This window comes from Vanacampus margaritifer, chromosome 5 (genome assembly GCF_051991255.1).
Source record: "Vanacampus margaritifer isolate UIUO_Vmar chromosome 5, RoL_Vmar_1.0, whole genome shotgun sequence".
In the NCBI taxonomy this organism is placed as follows: Eukaryota; Metazoa; Chordata; class Actinopteri; order Syngnathiformes; family Syngnathidae; genus Vanacampus; species Vanacampus margaritifer.
The window spans coordinates 1,633,331-1,654,601 of NC_135436.1; positions in this window are offsets into that span (position 1 = coordinate 1,633,331).

Consider the following 21,271-nt stretch of genomic DNA (forward strand, 5'->3'; position numbering starts at 1 on the left):
AAACTAGGGTTTTACATTAGGGTTAGGGTTACAAACTAGGGTTTTACATTAGGGTTAGGGTTTCAAACTAGGGTTTTGCATTAGGGTTAGGGTTACAAACTAGGGTTTTACAATTAGGGTTAGGGTTTCAAACTAGGGTTTTACATTATGGTTAGGGTTTCAAACTAGGGTTTTACATTAGGGTTAATGCTTCAAACTAGGGTTTTACATTAGGGTTAGGGTTTCAAACTAGGGTTTACCATTAGGGTTAGGGTTTCAAACAAGGGTTTTACATTATGGTTAGGGTTTCAAACTAGGGTTTTACATTAGGGTTAGGGTTACAAACTAGGGTTTTACATTAGGGTTAGGGATTCAAACTAGGGTTTTACGTTAGGGTTAGGGTTTCAAACTAGGGTTTTATATTAGGGTTAGATTTTCAAACTAGGGTTTCAAATTAGGGTTAGGGTTTCAAACTAGGGTTTAACATTAGGGTTAGGGTTTCAAACTAGGGTTTCAAATTAGGGTTAGGGTTACAAACAAGGGGTTTTAGATTAGGGTTAGGGTTTCAAACTAGGGTTTAACATTAGGGTTAGGGATTCAAACTAGTGTTTTACATTAGGGTTAGGGTTTCAAACTAGGGTTTCAAATTAGGGTTACGGTTTCAAACTAGGGTTTTACATTAGGGTTAGTGTTTCAAACTTGGGTTTCAAATTAGGGTTACGGTTTCAAACTAGGGTTTTACATTAGGGTTAGGGTTACAAACTAGGGTTTTACATTAGGGTTAGGGTTTCAAACTAGGGTTTTGCATTAGGGTTAGGGATTCAAACTAGGGTTTTACGTTAGGGTTAGGGTTTCAAACTAGGGTTTTATATTAGGGTTAGGTTTTCAAACTACGGTTTCAAATTAGGGTTAGGGTTTCAAACTAGGGTTTAACATTAGGGTTAGGGTTACAAACTAGGGTTTTACATTAGGGATAGGGTTTCAAACTAGGGTTTTGCATTAGGGTTAGGGTTTCAAACTAGGGTTTCAAATTAGGGTTAGGGTTTCAAACTAGTGTTTTACATTAGGGTTAGGGTTTCAAACTAGGGTTTCAAATTAGGGTTATGTTTCAAACTAGTGTTTAAAATTAGGGTTAGGGTTTCAAACTAGGGTTTTTATATTAGGGTTAGGGTTACAAACTAGGTTTTAACATTAGGGTTAGGGTTTCAAACTAGGGTTTAACATTAGGGTTAGGGTTACAAACTAGGGTTTTACATTAGGGTTAGGGTTTCAAACTAGGGTTTTGCATTAGGGTTAGGGTTTCAAACTAGGGTTTCAAATTAGGGTTATGGTTTCAAAATAGGGTTTTACATTAGAGTTAGTGTTTCAAACTAGGGTTTCAAATTAGGGTTACGGTTTCAAACTATTGTTTTACATTAGGGTTAGGGATTCAAACTAGGGTTTTACGTTAGGGTTAGGGTTTCAAACTCGGTTTTCAAATTAGGGTTAGGGTTACAAACAAGGGTTTTACATTAGGGTTAGGGCTTCAAACTAGGGTTTTACGTTAGGGTTAGGGTTTCAAACTAGGGTTTAACATTAGGGTTAGGGTTTCAAACAAGGGTTTTACATTAGGGTTAATGCTTCAAACTAGGGTTTTACATTAGGGTTAGGGCTTCAAACTAGGGTTTTACATTAGGGTTAGGGTTACAAACAAGGGTTTTACATTAGGGTTAGGGTTTCAAACTAGGGTTTTGCATTAGGGTTAGGGTTACAAACTAGGGTTTACCATTAGGGTTAGGGTTTCAAACTAGGGTTTTACATTATGGTTAGGGTTTCAAACTAGGGTTTTACATTAGGGTTAATGCTTCAAACTAGGGTTTTACATTAGGGTTAGGGTTTCAAACTAGGGTTTACCATTAGGGTTAGGGTTTCAAACTAGGGTTTTACATTATGGTTAGGGTTTCAAACTAGGGTTTTACATTAGGGTTAGGGTTACAAACTAGGGTTTTAAATTAGGGTTAGGGATTCAAACTAGGGTTTTACGTTAGGGTTAGGGTTTCAAACTAGGGTTTTATATTAGGGTTAGGTTTTCAAACTACGGTTTCAAATTAGGGTTAGGGTTTCAAAATAGAGTTTAACATTAGGGTTAGGGTTTCAAACTAGGGTTTCAAATTAGGGTTAGGGTTTCAAACTAGGGTTTAACATTAGGGTTAGGGTTTCAAACTAGGGTTTTTATATTAGGGTTAGGGTTACAAACTAGGGTTTAACATTAGGGTTAGGGTTTCAAACTAGGGTTTTACATTAGGGTTAGGGTTTCAAACTAGGGTTTTACATTAGGGTTAGGGTTACAAACTAGGGTTTTACATTAGGGTTAGGGTTTCAAACAAGGGTTTTGCATTAGGGTTAGGGTTTCAAACTAGGGTTTCAAATTAGGGTTAGGGTTTCAAACTAGGGTTTCAAATTAGGGTTACGGTTTCAAACTAGGGTTTTACATTAGGGTTAGTGTTTCAAACTAGGGTTTTACATTAGGGTTAGGGTTACAAACTAGGGTTTTACATTAGGGTTAGGGTTTCAAACTAGGGTTTTGCATTAGGGTTAGGGATTCAAACTAGGGTTTTACGTTAGGGTTAAGGTTTCAAACTAGGGTTTTATATTAGGGTTAGGTTTTCAAACTACGGTTTCAAATTAGGGTTAGGGTTTCAAACTAGGGTTTAACATTAGGATTAGGGTTTCAAACTAGGGTTTTACATTAGGGTTAGGGTTACAAACTAGGGTTTTACATTAGGGTTAGAGTTTCAAACTAGGGTTTTGCATTAGGGTTAGGGTTTCAAACTAGTGTTTTACATTAGGGTTAGGGTTTCAAACTAGGGTTTTACATTATGGTTAGGGTTTCAAACTAGGGTTTTACATTAGGGTTAGGGTTACAAACTAGGGTTTTACATTAGGGTTAGGGATTCAAACTAGGGTTTTACGTTAGGGTTAGGGTTTCAAACTAGGGTTTTATATTAGGGTTAGATTTTCAAACTAGGGTTTCAAATTAGGGTTAGGGTTTCAAACTAGGGTTTAACATTAGGGTTAGGGTTTCAAACTAGGGTTTCAAATTAGGGTTAGGGTTACAAACAAGGGGTTTTAGATTAGGGTTAGGGTTTCAAACTAGGGTTTAACATTAGGGTTAGGGATTCAAACTAGAGTTTAACATTAGGGTTAGGGTTTCAAACTAGGGTTTTACATTAGTGTTAGGGTTTCAAACTAGGGTTTTACATTAGGGTTAGGGTTACAAAGAAGGGGTTTTAGATTAGGGTTAGGGTTTCAAACTAGGGTTTCAAATTAGGGTTAGGGTTTCAAACTAGTGTTTTACATTAGGGTTAGGGTTTCAAACTAGGGTTTCAAATTAGGGTTACGGTTTCAAACTAGGGTTTTACATTAGGGTTAGTGTTTCAAACTAGGGTTTCAAATTAGGGTTACGGTTTCAAACTAGGGTTTTACATTAGGGTTAGGGTTACAAACTAGGGTTTTACATTAGGGTTAGGGTTTCAAACTAGGGTTTTGCATTAGGGTTAGGGATTCAAACTAGGGTTTTACGTTAGGGTTAGGGTTTCAAACTAGGGTTTTATATTAGGGTTAGGTTTTCAAACTACGGTTTCAAATTAGGGTTAGGGTTTCAAACTAGGGTTTAACATTAGGGTTAGGGTTACAAACTAGGGTTTTACATTAGGGATAGGGTTTCAAACTAGGGTTTTGCATTAGGGTTAGGGTTTCAAACTAGGGTTTCAAATTAGGGTTAGGGTTTCAAACTAGTGTTTTACATTAGGGTTAGGGTTTCAAACTAGGGTTTCAAATTAGGGTTATGTTTCAAACTAGTGTTTAAAATTAGGGTTAGGGTTTCAAACTAGGGTTTTTATATTAGGGTTAGGGTTACAAACTAGGTTTTAACATTAGGGTTAGGGTTTCAAACTAGGGTTTAACATTAGGGTTAGGGTTACAAACTAGGGTTTTACATTAGGGTTAGGGTTTCAAACTAGGGTTTTGCATTAGGGTTAGGGTTTCAAACTAGGGTTTCAAATTAGGGTTACGGTTTCAAAATAGGGTTTTACATTAGAGTTAGTGTTTCAAACTAGGGTTTCAAATTAGGGTTACGGTTTCAAACTATTGTTTTACATTAGGGTTAGGGATTCAAACTAGGGTTTTACGTTAGGGTTAGGGTTTCAAACTCGGTTTTCAAATTAGGGTTAGGGTTACAAACTAGGGTTTTAAATTAGGGTTAGGGCTTCAAACTAGGGTTTTACGTTAGGGTTAGGGTTTCAAACTAGGGTTTAACATTAGGGTTAGGGTTTCAAACAAGGGTTTTACATTAGGGTTAATGCTTCAAACTAGGGTTTTACATTAGGGTTAGGGCTTCAAACTAGGGTTTTACATTAGGGTTAGGGTTACAAACTAGGGTTTTACATTAGGGTTAGGGTTTCAAACTAAGGTTTTACATTATGGTTAGGGTTTCAAACTAGGGTTTTACATTAGGGTTAATGCTTCAAACTAGGGTTTTACATTAGGGTTAGGGTTTCAAACTAGGGTTTACCATTAGGGTTAGGGTTTCAAACTAGGGTTTTACATTATGGTTAGGGTTTCAAACTAGGGTTTTACATTAGGGTTAGGGTTACAAACTAGGGTTTTAAATTAGGGTTAGGGATTCAAACTAGGGTTTTACGTTAGGGTTAGGGTTTCAAACTAGGGTTTTATATTAGGGTTAGGTTTTCAAACTACGGTTTCAAATTAGGGTTAGGGTTTCAAAGTAGAGTTTAACATTAGGGTTAGGGTTTCAAACTAGGGTTTCACATTAGGGTTAGGGTTACAAACAAGGGGTTTTACATTAGGGTTAGAGTTTCAAACTAGGGTTTAACATTAGGGTTAGGGTTTCAAACTAGGGTTTTTATATTAGGGTTAGGGTTACAAACTAGGGTTTAACATTAGGGTTAGGGTTTCAAACTAGGGTTTTACATTAGGGTTAGGGTTTCAAACTAGGGTTTTACATTAGGGTTAGGGTTACAAACTAGGGTTTTACATTAGGGTTAGGGTTTCAAACAAGGGTTTTGCATTAGGGTTAGGGTTTCAAACTAGGGTTTCAAATTAGGGTTAGGGTTTCAAACTAGGGTTTCAAATTAGGGTTACGGTTTCAAACTAGGGTTTTACATTAGGGTTAGTGTTTCAAACTAGGGTTTTACATTAGGGTTAGGGTTACAAACTAGGGTTTTACATTAGGGTTAGGGTTTCAAACTAGGGTTTTGCATTAGAGTTAGGGATTCAAACTAGGGTTTTACGTTAGGGTTAAGGTTTCAAACTAGGGTTTTATATTAGGGTTAGGTTTTCAAACTACGGTTTCAAATTAGGGTTAGGGTTTCAAACTAGGGTTTAACATTAGGATTAGGGTTTCAAACTAGGGTTTTACATTAGGGTTAGGGTTTCAAACTAGGGTTTTGCATTAGGGTTAGGGTTTCAAACTAGGGTTTCAAATTAGGGTTAGGGTTACAAACTAGGGTTTTACATTAGGGTTAGGGTTTCAAACTAGGGTTTTACGTTAGGGTTAGGGTTTCAAACTAGCGTTTAACATTAGGGTTAGGGTTTCAAACAAGGGTTTTACATTAGGGTTAATGCTTCAAACTAGGGTTTTACATTAGAGTTAGGGTTTCAAACTAGGGTTTTACATTAGGGTTAGGGTTACAAACTAGGGTTTTACATTAGGGTTAGGGTTTCAAACTAGGGTTTTGCATTAGGGTTAGGGTTTCAAACTAGGGTTTCAAATTAGGGTTAGGGTTTCAAACTAGTGTTTTACATTAGGGTTAGGGTTTCAAACTAGGGTTTCAAATTAGGGTTACGTTTTCAAACTAGGGTTTTACATTAGGGTTAGTATTTCAAACTAGGGTTTCAAATTAGCGTTACGGTTTCAAACTAGTGTTTTACATTAGGGTTAGGGTTTCAAACTAGGGTTTTACATTAGGGTTAGGGTTACAAACTAGGGTTTTACATTAGGGTTAGAGTTTCAAACTAGGGTTTTGCATTAGGGTTAGGGATTCAAACTAGGGTTTTACGTTAGGGTTAGGGATTCAAACTAGGGTTTTATATTAGGGTTAGGTTTTCAAACTAGGGTTTCAAATTAGGGTTAGGGTTTCAAACTAGGGTTTAACATTAGGGTTAGGGTTTCAAACTAGGGTTTCAAATTAGGGTTAGGGTTTCAAACTAGGGTTTCAAATTAGGGTTAGGGTTACAAAGAAGGGGTTTTAGATTAGGGTTAGGGTTTCAAACTAGGGTTAAACATTAGGGTTAGGGATTCAAACTAGGGTTTAACATTAGGGTTAGGGTTTCAAACTAGGGTTTTACATTAGGGTTAGGGATTCAAACTAGGGTTTTACGTTAGGGTTAGGGTTTCAAACTAGGGTTTTATATTAGGGTTAGGTTTTCAAACTACGGTTTCAAATTAGGGTTAGGGTTTCAAACTAGGGTTTAACATTAGGGTTAGGGTTTCAAACTAGGGTTTTACATTAGGGTTAGGGTTTCAAACTAGGGTTTTACATTATGGTTAGGGTTTCAAACTAGGGTTTTACATTAGGGTTAATGCTTCAAACTAGGGTTTAACATTAGGGTTAGGGTTTCAAACTAGGGTTTACCATTAGGGTTAGGGTTTCAAACTAGGGTTTTACATTATGGTTAGGGTTTCAAACTAGGGTTTTACATTAGGGTTAGGGTTACAAACTAGGGTTTTACATTAGGGTTAGGGATTCAAACTAGGGTTTTACGTTAGGGTTAGGGTTTCAAACTAGGGTTTTAAATTAGGGTTAGGTTTTCAAACTACGGTTTCAAATTAGGGTTAGGGTTTCAAACTAGGGTTTAACATTAGGATTAGGGTTTCAAACTAGGGTTTTACATTAGGGTTAGGGTTTCAAACTAGGGTTTTGCATTAGGGTTAGGGTTTCAAACTAGGGTTTCAAATTAGGGTTAGGGTTTCAAACTAGTGTTTTAAATTAGGGTTAGGGTTTCAAACTAGGGTTTCAAATTAGGGTTACGGTTTCAAAATAGGGTTTTACATTAGAGTTAGTGTTTCAAAAGAGGGTTTCAAATAAGGGTTACGGTTTCAAACTAGGGTTTTACATTAGGGTTAGGGATTCAAACTAGGGTTTTACGTGAGGGCTAGGGTTTCAAACTCGGTTTTTAAATTAGGGTTAGGGTTACAAACTAGTGTTTTACATTAGGGTTAGGGTTTCAAACTAGGGTTTTACGTTAGGGTTAGGGTTTCAAACTAGGGTTTTACATTAGGGTTAATGCTTCAAACTAGGGTTTTACATTAGGGTTAGGGTTTCAAACTAGGGTTTACCATTAGCGTTAGGGTTTCAAACTAGGGTTTTACATTATGGTTAGGGTTTCAAACTAGGGTTTTACATTAGGGTTAGGGTTACAAACTAGGGTTTTAAATTAGGGTTAGGGATTCAAACTAGGGTTTTACGTTAGGGTTAGGGTTTCAAACTAGGGTTTTATATTAGGGTTAGGTTTTCAAACTACGGTTTCAAATTAGGGTTAGGTTTTCAAAGTAGAGTTTAACATTAGGGTTAGGGTTTCAAACTAGGGTTTCAAATTAGGGTTAGGGTTACAAACAAGGGGTTTTACATTAGGGTTAGAGTTTCAAACTAGGGTTTAACATTAGGGTTAGGGTTTCAAACTAGGGTTTTTATATTAGGGTTAGGGTTACAAACTAGGGTTTAACATTAGGGTTAGGGTTTCAAACTAGGGTTTTACATTAGGGTTAGGGTTTCAAACTAGGGTTTTACATTAGGGTTAGGGTTACAAACTAGGGTTTTACATTAGGGTTAGGGTTTCAAACAAGGGTTTTGCATTAGGGTTAGGGTTTCAAACTAGGGTTTCAAATTAGGGTTAGGGTTTCAAACTAGGGTTTTAAATTAGGGTTACGGTTTCAAACTAGGGTTTTACATTAGGGTTAGTGTTTCAAACTAGGGTTTTACATTAGGGTTAGGGTTACAAAATAGGGTTTTACATTAGGGTTAGGGTTTCAAACTAGGGTTTTGCATTAGGGTTAGGGATTCAAACTAGGGTTTTACGTTAGGGTTAAGGTTTCAAACTAGGGTTTTATATTAGGGTTAGGTTTTCAAACTACGGTTTCAAATTAGGGTTAGGTTTTCAAACTAGGGTTTAACATTAGGATTAGGGTTTCAAACTAGGGTTTTACATTAGGGTTAGGGTTTCAAACTAGGGTTTTGCATTAGGGTTAGGGTTTCAAACTAGGGTTTCAAATTAGGGTTAGGGTTTCAAACTAGTGTTTTACATTAGGGTTAGGGTTTCAAACTAGGGTTTCAAATTAGGGTTACGGTTTCAAAATAGGGTTTTACATTTGAGTTAGTGTTTCAAACTAGGGTTTCAAATTAGGGTTACGGTTTCAAACTTTGGTTTTACATTAGGGTTAGGGATTCAAACTAGGTTTTTACGTTAGGGCTAGGGTTTCAAACTCGGTTTTCAAATTAGGGTTAGGGTTTCAAACTAGTGTTTTACATTAGGGTTAGGGTTTCAAACTAGGGTTTCAAATTAGCGTTACGGTTTCAAACTAGTGTTTTACATTAGGGTTAGGGTTTCAAACTAGGGTTTTACATTAGGGTTAGGGTTACAAACTAGGGTTTTACATTAGGGTTAGAGTTTCAAACTAGGGTTTTGCATTAGGGTTAGGGATTCAAACTAGGGTTTTACGTTAGGGTTAGGGATTCAAACTAGGGTTTTATATTAGGGTTAGGTTTTCAAACTAGGGTTTCAAATTAGGGTTAGGGTTTCAAACTAGGGTTTAACATTAGGGTTAGGGTTTCAAACTAGGGTTTCAAATTAGGGTTAGGGTTTCAAACTAGGGTTTAACATTAGGGTTAGGGTTTCAAACTAGGGTTTCAAATTAGGGTTAGGGTTACAAAGAAGGGGTTTTAGATTAGGGTTAGGGATTCAAACTAGGGTTTTACGTTAGGGTTAGCGTTTCAAACTCGGTTTTCAAATTAGGGTTAGGGTTACAAACTAGGGTTTTACATTAGGGTTAGGGTTTCAAACTAGGGTTTTACGTTAGGGTTAGGGTTTCAAACTAGGGTTTAACATTAGGGTTAGGGTTTCAAACAAGGGTTTTACATTAGGGTTAATGCTTCAAACTAGGGTTTTACATTAGGGTTAGGGTTTCAAACTAGGGTTTTACATTAGGGTTAGGGTTACAAACTAGGGTTTTACATTATGGTTAGGGTTTCAAACTAGGGTTTTGCATTAGGGTTAGGGTTACAAACTAGGGTTTACCATTAGGGTTAGGGTTTCAAACTAGGGTTTTACATTATGGTTAGGGTTTCTAACTAGGGTTTTACATTAGGGTTAATGCTTCAAACTAGGGTTTTACATTAGGGTTAGGGTTTCAAACTAGGGTTTACCATTAGGGTTAGGGTTTCAAATTAGGGTTTTACATTATGGTTAGGGTTTCAAACTAGGGTTTACCATTAGGGTTAGGGTTTCAAACTAGGGTTTTACATTATGGTTAGGGTTTCTAACTAGGGTTTTACATTAGGGTTAATGCTTCAAACTAGGGTTTTAAATTTGGGTTAGGGTTACAAACTAGGGTTTCAAATTAGGGTTACGGTTTCAAACTAGGGTTTTACATTAGGGTTAGGGATTCAAACTAGGGTTTTACATTAGGGTTAGGGTTACAAACTAGGGTTTTACATTAGGGTTAGGGTTTCAAACTAGGGTTTTGCATTAGGGTTAGGGATTCAAACTAGGGTTTTACGTTAGGGTTAGGGTTTCAAACTAGGGTTTTATATTAGGGTTAGGTTTTCAAACTACGGTTTCAAATTAGGGTTAGGGTTTCAAACTAGGGTTTAACATTAGGGTTAGGGTTACAAACTAGGGTTTTACATTAGGGATAGGGTTTCAAACTAGGGTTTTGCATTAGGGTTAGGGTTTCAAACTAGGGTTTCAAATTAGGGTTAGGGTTTCAAACTAGTGTTTTACATTAGGGTTAGGGTTTCAAACAAGCTTTCAAATTAGGGTTATGGTTTCAAAATAGGGTTTTACATTAGAGTTAGTGTTTCAAACTAGGGTTTCAAATTAGGGTTAGGGATTCAAACTAGGGTTTTATGTTAGGGTTAGGGTTTCAAACTCGGTTTTCAAATTAGGGTTAGGGTTACAAACTAGGGTTTTACATTAGGGTTAGGGTTTCAAACTAGGGTTTTACGTTAGGGTTAGAGTTTCAAACTAGGGTTTAACATTAGAGTTAGGGTTTCAAACTAGGGTTTTACATTAGGGTTAGGGTTTCAAACTAGGGTTTCAAATTAGGGTTAGGGTTTTAAACTAGTGTTTTACATTAGGGTTAGTGTTTCAAACTAGGGTTTCAAATTAGAGTTACGGTTTCAAACTAGGGTTTTACATTAGGGTAAGTGTTTCAAACTAGGGTTTCAAATTAGCGTTACGGTTTCAAACAAGGGTTTTACATTAGGGTTAATGCTTCAAACTAGGGTTTTACATTAGGGTTAGGGTTTCAAACTAGGGTTTTACATTAGGGTTAATGCTTCAAACTAGGGTTTTACATTAGTGTTAGGGTTTCAAACTAGGGTTTTGCATTAGGGTTAGGGATTCAAACTAGGGTTTTAAGTTAGGGTTAGGGTTTCAAACTAGGGTTTTATATTAGGGTTAGGTTTTCAAACTAGGGTTTCAAATTAGGGTTAGGTTTTCAAACTAGGGTTTAACATTAGGGTTAGGGTTTCAAACTAGGGTTTCAAATTAGGGTTAGGGTTACAAACAAGGGGTTTTAGATTAGGGTTAGGGTTTCAAACTAGGGTTTAAAATTAGGTTTAGGGTTTCAAACTCGGGTTTCAAATTAGGGTTAGGGTTACAAACTAGGGTTTTACATTAGGGTTAGGGTTTCAAACTAGGGTTTATCATTAGGGTTAGGGTTTCAAACTAGGGTTTTACATTAGGGTTAGGGTTTCAAACTAGGGTTTTACGTTAGGGTTAGGGTTACAAACTAGGGTTTTAAATTAGGGTTAGGGTTTCAAACTAGGGTTTTACGTTAGGGTTAGGGTTTCAAACTAGGGTTTCAAATTAGGGTTACGGTTTCAAACTAGGGTTTTACATTAGGGTTAGGGTTACAAACTTGGGTTTTACATTAGGGTTAGGGTTTCAAACTAGGGTTTTGCATTAGGGTTAGGGTTACAAACTTGGGTTTTACATTAGGGTTAGGGTTTCAAACTAGGGTTTTACGTTAGGGTTAGTGTTTCAAACTAGGGTTTCAAACTAGGGTTACAGTTTCAAACTAGGGTTTTACATTAGGGTTAGTGTTTCAAACTAGGGTTTCAAATTAGGGTTACGGTTTCAAACTAGGGTTTTACATTAGAGTTAGGGATTCAAACTAGGGTTTTACGTTAGGGTTTCAAACTCGGTTTTCAAATTAGGGTTAGGGTTACAAACTAGGGTTTTAAATTAGGGTTAGGGTTTCAAACTAGGGTTTTACGTTAGGGTTAGGGTTTCAAACTAGGGTTTCAAATTAGGGTTACGGTTTCAAACTAGGGTTTTACATTAGGGTAAGTGTTTCAAACTAGGGTTTCAAATTAGCGTTACGGTTTCAAACTAGCGTTTTACATTAAGGTTAGTGTTTCAAACTAGGGTTTTACATTAGGGTTAGGGTTACAAACTTGGGTTTTACATTAGGGTTAGGGTTTCAAACTAGGGTTTTGCATTAGGGTTAGGGTTACAAACTTGGGTTTTACATTAGGGTTAGGGTTTCAAACTAGCGTTATACATTAAGGTTAGTGTTTCAAACTAGGGTTTAACATTAGGGTTAGGGTTTCGAACTAGGGTTTTACATTAGGGTTAATGCTTCAAACTAGGGTTTTACATTAGGGTTAGGGTTTCAAACTAGGGTTATGCATTAGGGTTAGGGTTTCAAACTAGGGTTTCAAATTAGGGTTAGGTTTTCAAACTAGGGTTTAACATTAGGGTTAGGGTTTCAAACTAGGGTTTCAAATTAGGGTTAGGGTTACAAACAAGGGGTTTTAGATTAGGGTTAGGGTTTCAAACTAGGGTTTAACATTAGGGTTAGGGTTTCAAACTCGGGTTTCAAATTAGGGTTAGGGTTACAAACTAGGGTTTTACATTAGGGTTAGGGTTTCAAACTAGGGTTTTGCATTAGGGTTAGGGATTCAAACTAGGGTTTTACTTTAGGGTTAGGGTTTCAAACTTGGGTTTTATATTAGGGTTAGGTTTTCAAACTACGGTTTCAAATTAGGGTTAGGGTTTCAAACTAGGGTTTAACATTAGGATTAGGGTTTCAAACTAGGCTTTTACATTAGGGTTAGGGTTTCAAACTAGGGTTTCAAATTCGGGTTAGGGTTTCAAACTAGGGTTTCAAATTAGGGTTAGGGTTTCAAACTAGTGTTTTACATTAGGGTTAGGGTTTCAAACTAGGGTTTTACATTAGGGTTAGGGTTTCACACTAGGGTTTTACGTTAGGGTTAATGCTTCAAACTAGGGTTTTACATTAGGGTTAGGGTTTCAAACTAGGGTTTTACATTAGGGTTAGGGTTACAAACTAGGGTTTTACATTAGGGTTAGGGTTTCAAACTAGGGTTTTGCATTAGGGTTAGGGTTTCAAACTAGGGTTTTACATTAGGGTTAGGGTTACAAACTAGGGTTTTACATTAGGGTTAGAGTTTCAAACTAGGGTTTTGCATTAGGGTTAGGGATTCAAACTAGGGTTTTACGTTAGGGTTAGGGTTTCAAACTAGGGTTTTATATTAGGGTTAGGTTTTCAAACTAGGGTTAAACATTAGGGTTAGGGATTCAAACTAGGGTTTAATATTAGGGTTAGGGTTTCAAACTAGGGTTTTACATTAGGGTTAGGGTTTCAAACTATGGTTTTACATTAGGGTTAGGGTTACAAAGAAGGGGTTTTAGATTAGGGTTAGTGTTTCAAACTAGGGTTTCAAATTAGGGTTAGGGTTTCAAACTAGGGTTTAACATTAGGGTTAGGGTTTCAAACTAGGGTTTTACATTAGGGTTAGGGTTACAAACTAGGGTTTTACATTAGGGTTAGGGTTTCAAAACAGTCATTTTACATTAGGGTTAGGGTTACAAACTAGGGTTTTACATTAGGGTTAGGGTTTCAAACTAGGGTTTTACATTAGGGTTACGGTTTCAAACTAGGGTTTTACATTAGGGTTAGTGTTTCAAACTAGGGTTTCAAATTAAGGTTACGGTTTCAAACTAGGGTTTTACATTAGGGTTAGGGTTTCAAACTAGGGTTTTGCATTAGGGTTAGGGATTCAAACTAGGGTTTTACGTTAGGGTTAGGGTTTCAAACTAGGGTTTTATATTAGGGTTAGGTTTTCAAACTACGGTTTCAAATTAGGGTTAGGGTTTCAAACTAGGGTTTAACATTAGGGTTAGGGTTACAAACTAGGGTTTTACATTAGGGTTAGGGTTTCAAACTAGGGTTTTGCATTAGGGTTAGGGTTTCAAACTAGGGTTTCAAATTAGGGTTAGGGTTTCAAACTAGTGTTTTACATTAGGGTTAGGGTTTCAAACAAGGTTTCAAATTAGGGTCATGGTTTCAAAATAGGGTTTTACATTAGAGTTAGTGTTTCAAACTAGGGTTTCAAATTAGGGTTACGGTTTCAAACTAGGGTTTTACATTAGGGTTAGGGATTCAAACTAGGGTTTTATGTTAGGGTTAGGGTTTCAAACTCGGTTTTCAAATTAGGGTTAGGGTTACAAACTAGGGTTTTACATTAGGGTTAGGGTTTCAAACTAGGGTTTTACGTTAGGGTTAGGGTTTCAAACTAGGGTTTAACATTAGGGTTAGGGTTTCAAATTAGGGTTTTACATTAGGGTTAGGGTTTCAAACTAGGGTTTCAAATTAGGGTTAGGGTTTCAAACTAGTGTTTTACATTAGGGTTAGTGTTTCAAACTAGGGTATCAAATTAGAGTTACGGTTTCAAACTAGGGTTTTACATTAGGGTAAGTGTTTCAAACTAGGGTTTCAAATTAGCGTTACGGTTTCAAACTAGTGTTTTACATTAGGGTTAGTGTTTCAAACTAGGGTTTTACATTAGAGTTAGGGTTTCAAACTAGGGTTTTACATTAGGGTTAGGGTTTCAAACTAGGGTTTTGCATTAGGGTTAGGGATTCAAACTAGGGTTTTACGTTAGGGTTAGGGTTTCAAACTAGGGTTTTATATTAGGGTTAGGTTTTCAAACTACGGTTTCAAATTAGGGTTAGGGTTTCAAACTAGGGTTTAACATTAGGGTTAGGGTTTCAAACTAGGGTTTTACATTAGTGTTAGGGTTTCAAACTAGGGTTTTGCATTAGGGTTAGGGTTTCAAACTAGGGTTTCAAATTAGGGTTAGGGTTTCAAACTAGTGTTTTACATTAGGGTTAGGGTTTCAAACTAGGGTTTCAAATTAGGGTTACGGTTTCAAAATAGGGTTTTACATTAGAGTTAGTGTTTCAATCTAGGGTTTCAAATTAGGGTTACGGTTTCAAACTAGGGTTTTACATTAGTGTTAGGGATTCAAACTAGGGTTTTACGTTAGGGTTAGGGTTTCAAAATCGGTTTTCAAATTAGGGTTAGGGTTACAAACTAGGGTTTTACATTAGGGTTAGGGTTTCAAACTAGGGTTTTACGTTAGGGTTAGGGTTTCAAACTAGGGTTTAACATTAGGGTTAGGGTTTCAAACAAGGGTTTTACATTAGGGTTAATGCTTCAAACTAGGGTTTTACATTAGGGTTAGGGTTTCAAACTAGGGTTTTACATTAAGGTTAATGCTTCAAACTAGGGTTTTACATTAGGGTTAGGGTTTCAAACTAGGGTTTTGCATTAGGGTTAGGGATTCAAACTAGGGTTTTAAGTTAGGGTTAGGGTTTCAAACTAGGGTTTTATATTAGGGTTAGGTTTTCAAACTAGGGTTTCAAATTAGGGTTAGGTTTTCAAACTAGGGTTTAACATTAGGGTTAGGGTTTCAAACTAGGGTTTCAAATTAGGGTTAGGGTTACAAACAAGGGGTTTTAGATTAGGGTTAGGGTTTCAAACTAGGGTTTAACATTAGGTTTATGGGTTTCAAACTCGGGTTTCAAATTAGGGTTAGGGTTACAAACTAGGGTTTTACATTAGGGTTAGGTTTTCAAACTAGGGTTTATCATTAGGGTTAGGGTTTCAAACTAGTGTTTTACATTAGGGTTAGGGTTTCAAACTAGGGTTTTACGTTAGGGTTAGGGTTTCAAACTAGGGTTTCAAACTAGGGTTTCAAACTAGGGTTACAGTTTCAAACTAGGGTTTTACATTAGGGTTAGTGTTTCAAACTAGGGTTTCAAATTAGGGTTACGGTTTCAAACTAGGGTTTTACATTAGAGTTAGGGATTCAAACTAGGGTTTTACGTTAGGGTTAGGGTTTCAAACTCGGTTTTCAAATTAGGGTTAGGGTTACAAACTAGGGTTTTAAATTAGGGTTAGGGTTTCAAACTAGGGTTTAACGTTAGGGTTAGGGTTTCAAACTAGGGTTTCAAATTAGGGTTACGGTTTCAAACTAGCGTTTTACATTAAGGTTAGTGTTTCAAACTAGGGTTTTACATTAGGTTTAGGGTTACAAACTTGGGTTTCAAATTAGGGTTAGGGTTTCAAACTAGGGTTTTACATTAGTGTTAGGGTTTCAAACTAGGGTTTTGCATTAGGGTTAGGGTTTCAAACTAGGGTTTCAAATTAGGGTTAGGGTTTCAAACTAGTGTTTTACATTAGGGTTAGGGTTTCAAACTAGGGTTTCAAATTAGGGTTACGGTTTCAAAATAGGGTTTTACATTAGAGTTAGTGTTTCAATCTAGGGTTTCAAATTAGGGTTACGGTTTCAAACTAGGGTTTTACATTAGTGTTAGGGATTCAAACTAGGGTTTTACGTTAGGGTTAGGGTTTCAAACTAGGGTTTAACATTAGGGTTAGGGTTTCAAACTAGGGTTTTACATTAGTGTTAGGGTTTCAAACTAGGGTTTTGCATTAGGGTTAGGGTTTCAAACTAGGGTTTCAAATTAGGGTTAGGGTTTCAAACTAGTGTTTTACATTAGGGTTAGGGTTTCAAACTAGGGTTTTAAATTAGGGTTACGGTTTCAAAATAGGGTTTTACATTAGAGTTAGTGTTTCAATCTAGGGTTTCAAATTAGGGTTACGGTTTCAAACTAGGGTTTTACATTAGTGTTAGGGATTCAAACTAGGGTTTTACGTTAGGGTTAGGGTTTCAAAATCGGTTTTCAAATTAGGGTTAGGGTTACAAACTAGGGTTTTACATTAGGGTTAGGGTTTCAAACTAGGGTTTTACGTTAGGGTTAGGGTTTCAAACTAGGGTTTAACATTAGGGTTAGGGTTTCAAACAAGGGTTTTACATTAGGGTTAATGCTTCAAACTAGGGTTTTACATTAGGGTTAGGGTTTCAAACTAGGGTTTTACATTAGGGTTAATGCTTCAAACTAGGGTTTTACATTAGGGTTAGGGTTTCAAACTAGGGTTTTGCATTAGGGTTAGGGATTCAAACTAGGGTTTTAAGTTAGGGTTAGGGTTTCAAACTAGGGTTTTATATTAGGGTTAGGTTTTCAAACTAGGGTTTCAAATTAGGGTTAGGTTTTCAAACTAGGGTTTAACATTAGGGTTAGGGTTTCAAACTAGGGTTTCAAATTAGGGTTAGGGTTACAAACAAGGGGTTTTAGATTAGGGTTAGGGTTTCAAACTAGGGTTTATTATTAGGTTTATGGGTTTCAAACTCGGGTTTCAAATTAGGGTTAGGGTTACAAACTAGGGTTTTACATTAGGGTTAGGTTTTCAAACTAGGGTTTATCATTAGGGTTAGGGTTTCAAACTAGGGTTTTACATTAGGGTTAGGGTTTCAAACTAGGGTTTTACGTTAGGGTTAGGGTTTCAAACTAGGGTTTCAAACTACGGTTTCAAACTAGGGTTACAGTTTCAAACTAGGGTTTTACATTAGGGTTAGTGTTTCAAACTAGGGTTTCAAATTAGGGTTACGGTTTCAAACTAGGGTTTTACATTAGAGTTAGGGATTCAAACTAGGGTTTTACGTTAGGGTTAGGGTTTCAAACTCGGTTTTCAAATTAGGGTTAGGGTTACAAACTAGGGTTTTAAATTAGGGTTAGGGTTTCAAACTAGGGTTTTACGTTAGGGTTAGGGTTTCAAACTAGGGTTTTACGTTAGGGTTAGGGTTTCAAACTAGGGTTTCAAATTAGGGTTACGGTTTCAAACTAGGGTTTTACATTAGGGTAAGTGTTTCAAACTAGGGTTTCAAATTAGCGTTACGGTTTCAAACTAGCGTTTTACATTAAGGTTAGTGTTTCAAACTAGGGTTTTACATTAGGGTTAGGGTTTCAAACTAGCGTTATACATTAAGGTTAGTGTTTCAAACTAGGGTTTAACATTAGGGTTAGGGTTTCGAACTAGGGTTTTACATTAGGGTTAATGCTTCAAACTAGGGTTTTACATTAGGGTTAGGGTTTCAAACTAGGGTTATGCATTAGGGTTAGGGTTTCAAACTAGGGTTTCAAATTAGGGTTAGGTTTTCAAACTAGGGTTTAACATTAGGGTTAGGGTTTCAAACTAGGGTTTCAAATTAGGGTTAGGGTTACAAACAAGGGGTTTTAGATTAGGGTTAGGGTTTCAAACTAGGGTTTAACATTAGGGTTAGGGTTTCAAACTAGGGTTTAACATTAGGGTTAGGGTTACAAACTAGGGTTTTACATTAGGGTTAGGGTTTCAAACTAGGGTTTCAAATTAGGGTTAGGGTTTCAAACTAGGGTTTCAAATTAGGGTTACGGTTTCAAAATAGGGTTTTACATTAGAGTTAGTGTTTCAAACTAGGGTTTCAAATTAGGGTTACGGTTTAAAACTATCGTTTTACATTAGGGTTAGGGATTCAAACTAGGGTTTTACGTTAGGGTTAGGGTTTCAAACTCGGTTTTCAAATTAGGGTTAGGGTTACAAACTAGGGTTTTACATTAGGGTTAGGGCTTCAAACTAGGGTTTTACGTTAGGGTTAGGGTTTCAAACTAGGGTTTAACATTAGGGTTAGGGTTTCAAACAAGGGTTTTACATTAGGGTTAATGCTTCAAACTAGGGTTTTACATTAGGGTTAGGGTTTCAAACTAGGGTTTTACATTAGGGTTAGGGTTACAAACTAGGGTTTTACATTAGGGTTAGGGTTTCAAACTAGGGTTTTGCATTAGGGTTAGGGTTACAAACTAGGGTTTACCATTAGGGTTAGGGTTTCAAACTAGGGTTTTACATTATGGTTAGGGTTTCAAACTAGGGTTTTACATTAGGGTTAATGCTTCAAACTAGGGTTTTACATTAGGGTTAGGGTTTCAAACTAGGGTTTACCATTAGGGTTAGGGTTTCAAACTAGGGTTTTACATTATGGTTAGGGTTTCAAACTAGGGTTTTACATTAGGGTTAGGGTTACAAACTAGGGTTTTAAATTAGGGTTAGGGATTCAAACTAGGGTTTTACGTTATGGTTAGGGTTTCAAACTAGGGTTTTATATTAGGGTTAGGTTTTCAAACTAGGGTTTCAAATTAGGGTATGGGTTTCAAAGTAGGGTTTAACATTAGGGTTAGGGTTTCAAACTAGGGTTTCAAATTAGGGTTAGGGTTACAAACAAGGGGTTTTACATTAGGGTTAGGGTTTCAAACTAGGGTTTAACATTAGGGTTAGGGTTTCAAACTAGGGTTTTTATATTAGGGTTAGGGTTACAAACTAGGGTTTAACATTAGGGTTAGGGTTTCAAACTAGGGTTTTACATTAGGGTTAGGGTTTCAAACTAGGGTTTTACATTAGGGTTAGGGTTACAAACTAGGGTTTTACATTAGGGTTAGGGTTTCAAACAAGGGTTTTGCATTAGGGTTAGGGTTTCAAACTAGGGTTTCAAATTAGGGTTAGGGTTTCAAACTAGGGTTTCAAATTAGGGTTACGGTTTCAAACTAGGGTTTTACATTAGGGCAAGTGTTTCAAACTAGGGTTTCAAATTAGCGTTACGGTTTCAAACTAGTGTTTTACATTAGGGTTAGTGTTTCAAACTAGGGTTTTACATTAGGGTTAGGGTTACAAACTAGGGTTTTACATTAGGGTTAGGGTTTCAAACTAGGGTTTTGCATTAGGGTTAGGGATTCAAACTAGGGTTTTACTTTAGGGTTAGGGTTTCAAACTAGGGTTTTATATTAGGGTTAGGTTTTCAAACTACGGTTTCAAATTAGGGTTAGGGTTTCAAACTAGGGTTTAACATTAGGATTAGGGTTTCAAACTAGGCTTTTACATTAGGGTTAGGGTTTCAAACTAGGGTTTCAAATTCGGGTTAGGGTTTCAAACTAGGGTTTCAAATTAGGGTTAGGGTTTCAAACTAGTGTTTTACATTAGGGTTAGGGTTTCAAACTAGGGTTTTACATTAGGGTTAGGGTTTCAAACTAGGGTTTTACGTTAGGGTTAGGGTTTCAAACTAGCGTTTAACATTAGGGTTAGGGTTTCAAACAAGGGTTTTACATTAGGGTTAATGCTTCAAACTAGGGTTTTACATTAGGGTTAGGGTTTCAAACTAGGGTTTTACATTAGGGTTAGGGTTACAAACTAGGGTTTTACATTAGGGTTAGGGTTTCAAACTACGGTTTTGCATTAGGGTTAGGGTTTCAAACTAGGGTTTTACATTAGGGTTAGGGTTACAAACTAGGGTTTTACATTAGGGTTAGAGTTTCAAACTAGGGTTTTGCATTAGGGTTAGGGATTCAAACTAGGGTTTTACGTTAGGGTTAGGGTTTCAAACTAGGGTTTTACATTAGGGTTAGGGTTACAAACTAGGGTTTTAAATTAGGGTTAGGGATTCAAACTAGGGTTTTACGTTATGGTTAGGGTTTCAAACTAGGGTTTTATATTAGGGTTAGGTTTTCAAACTAGGGTTTCAAATTAGGGTTAGGGTTTCAAAGTAGGGTTTAACATTAGGGTTAGGGTTTCAAACTAGGGTTTCAAATTAGGGTTAGGGTTACAAACAAGGGGTTTTACATTAGGGTTAGGGTTTCAAACTAGGGTTTAACATTAGGATTAGGGTTTCAAACTAGGGTTTTTATATTAGGGTTAGGGTTACAAACTAGGGTTTAACATTAGGGTTAGGGTTTCAAACTAGGGTTTTACATTAGGGTTAGGGTTTCAAACTAGGGTTTTACATTAGGGTTAGGGTTACAAACTAGGGTTTTACATTAGGGTTAGGGTTTCAAACAAGGGTTTTGCATTAGGGTTAGGGTTTCAAACTAGGGTTTCAAATTAGGGTTAGGGTTTCAAACTAGGGTTTCAAATTAGGGTTACGGTTTCAAACTAGGGTTTTACATTAGGGCAAGTGTTTCAAACTAGGGTTTCAAATGAGCGTTACGGTTTCAAACTAGTGTTTTACATTAGGGTTAGTGTTTCAAACTAGGGTTTTACATTAGGGTTAGGGTTACAAACTAGGGTTTTACATTAGGGTTAGGGTTTCAAACTAGGGTTTTGCATTAGGGTTAGGGATTCAAACTAGGGTTTTACTTTAGGGTTAGGGTTTCAAACTAGGGTTTTATATTAGGGTTAGGTTTTCAAACTACGGTTTCAAATTAGGGTTAGGGTTTCAAACTAGGGTTTAACATTAGGATTAGGGTTTCAAACTAGGCTTTTACATTAGGGTTAGGGTTTCAAACTAGGGTTTCAAATTCGGGTTAGGGTTTCAAACTAGGGTTTCAAATTAGGGTTAGGGTTTCAAACTAGTGTTTTACATTAGGGTTAGGGTTTCAAACTAGGGTTTTACATTAGGGTTAGGGTTTCAAACTAGGGTTTTACGTTAGGGTTAGGGTTTCAAACTAGCGTTTAACATTAGGGTTAGGGTTTCAAACAAGGGTTTTACATTAGGGTTAATGCTTCAAACTAGGGTTTTACATTAGGGTTAGGGTTTCAAACTAGGGTTTTACATTAGGGTTAGGGTTACAAACTAGGGTTTTACATTAGGTTTTGGGTTTCAAACTAGGGTTTTGCATTAGGGTTAGGGTTTCAAACTAGGGTTTTACATTAGGGTTAGGGTTACAAACTAGGGTTTTACATTAGGGTTAGAGTTTCAAACTAGGGTTTTGCATTAGGGTTAGGGATTCAAACTAGGGTTTTACGTTAGGGTTAGGGTTTCAAACTAGGGTTTTATATTAGGGTTAGGTTTTCAAACTAGGGTTTTACATTAGGGTTAGGGATTCAAACTAGGGTTTA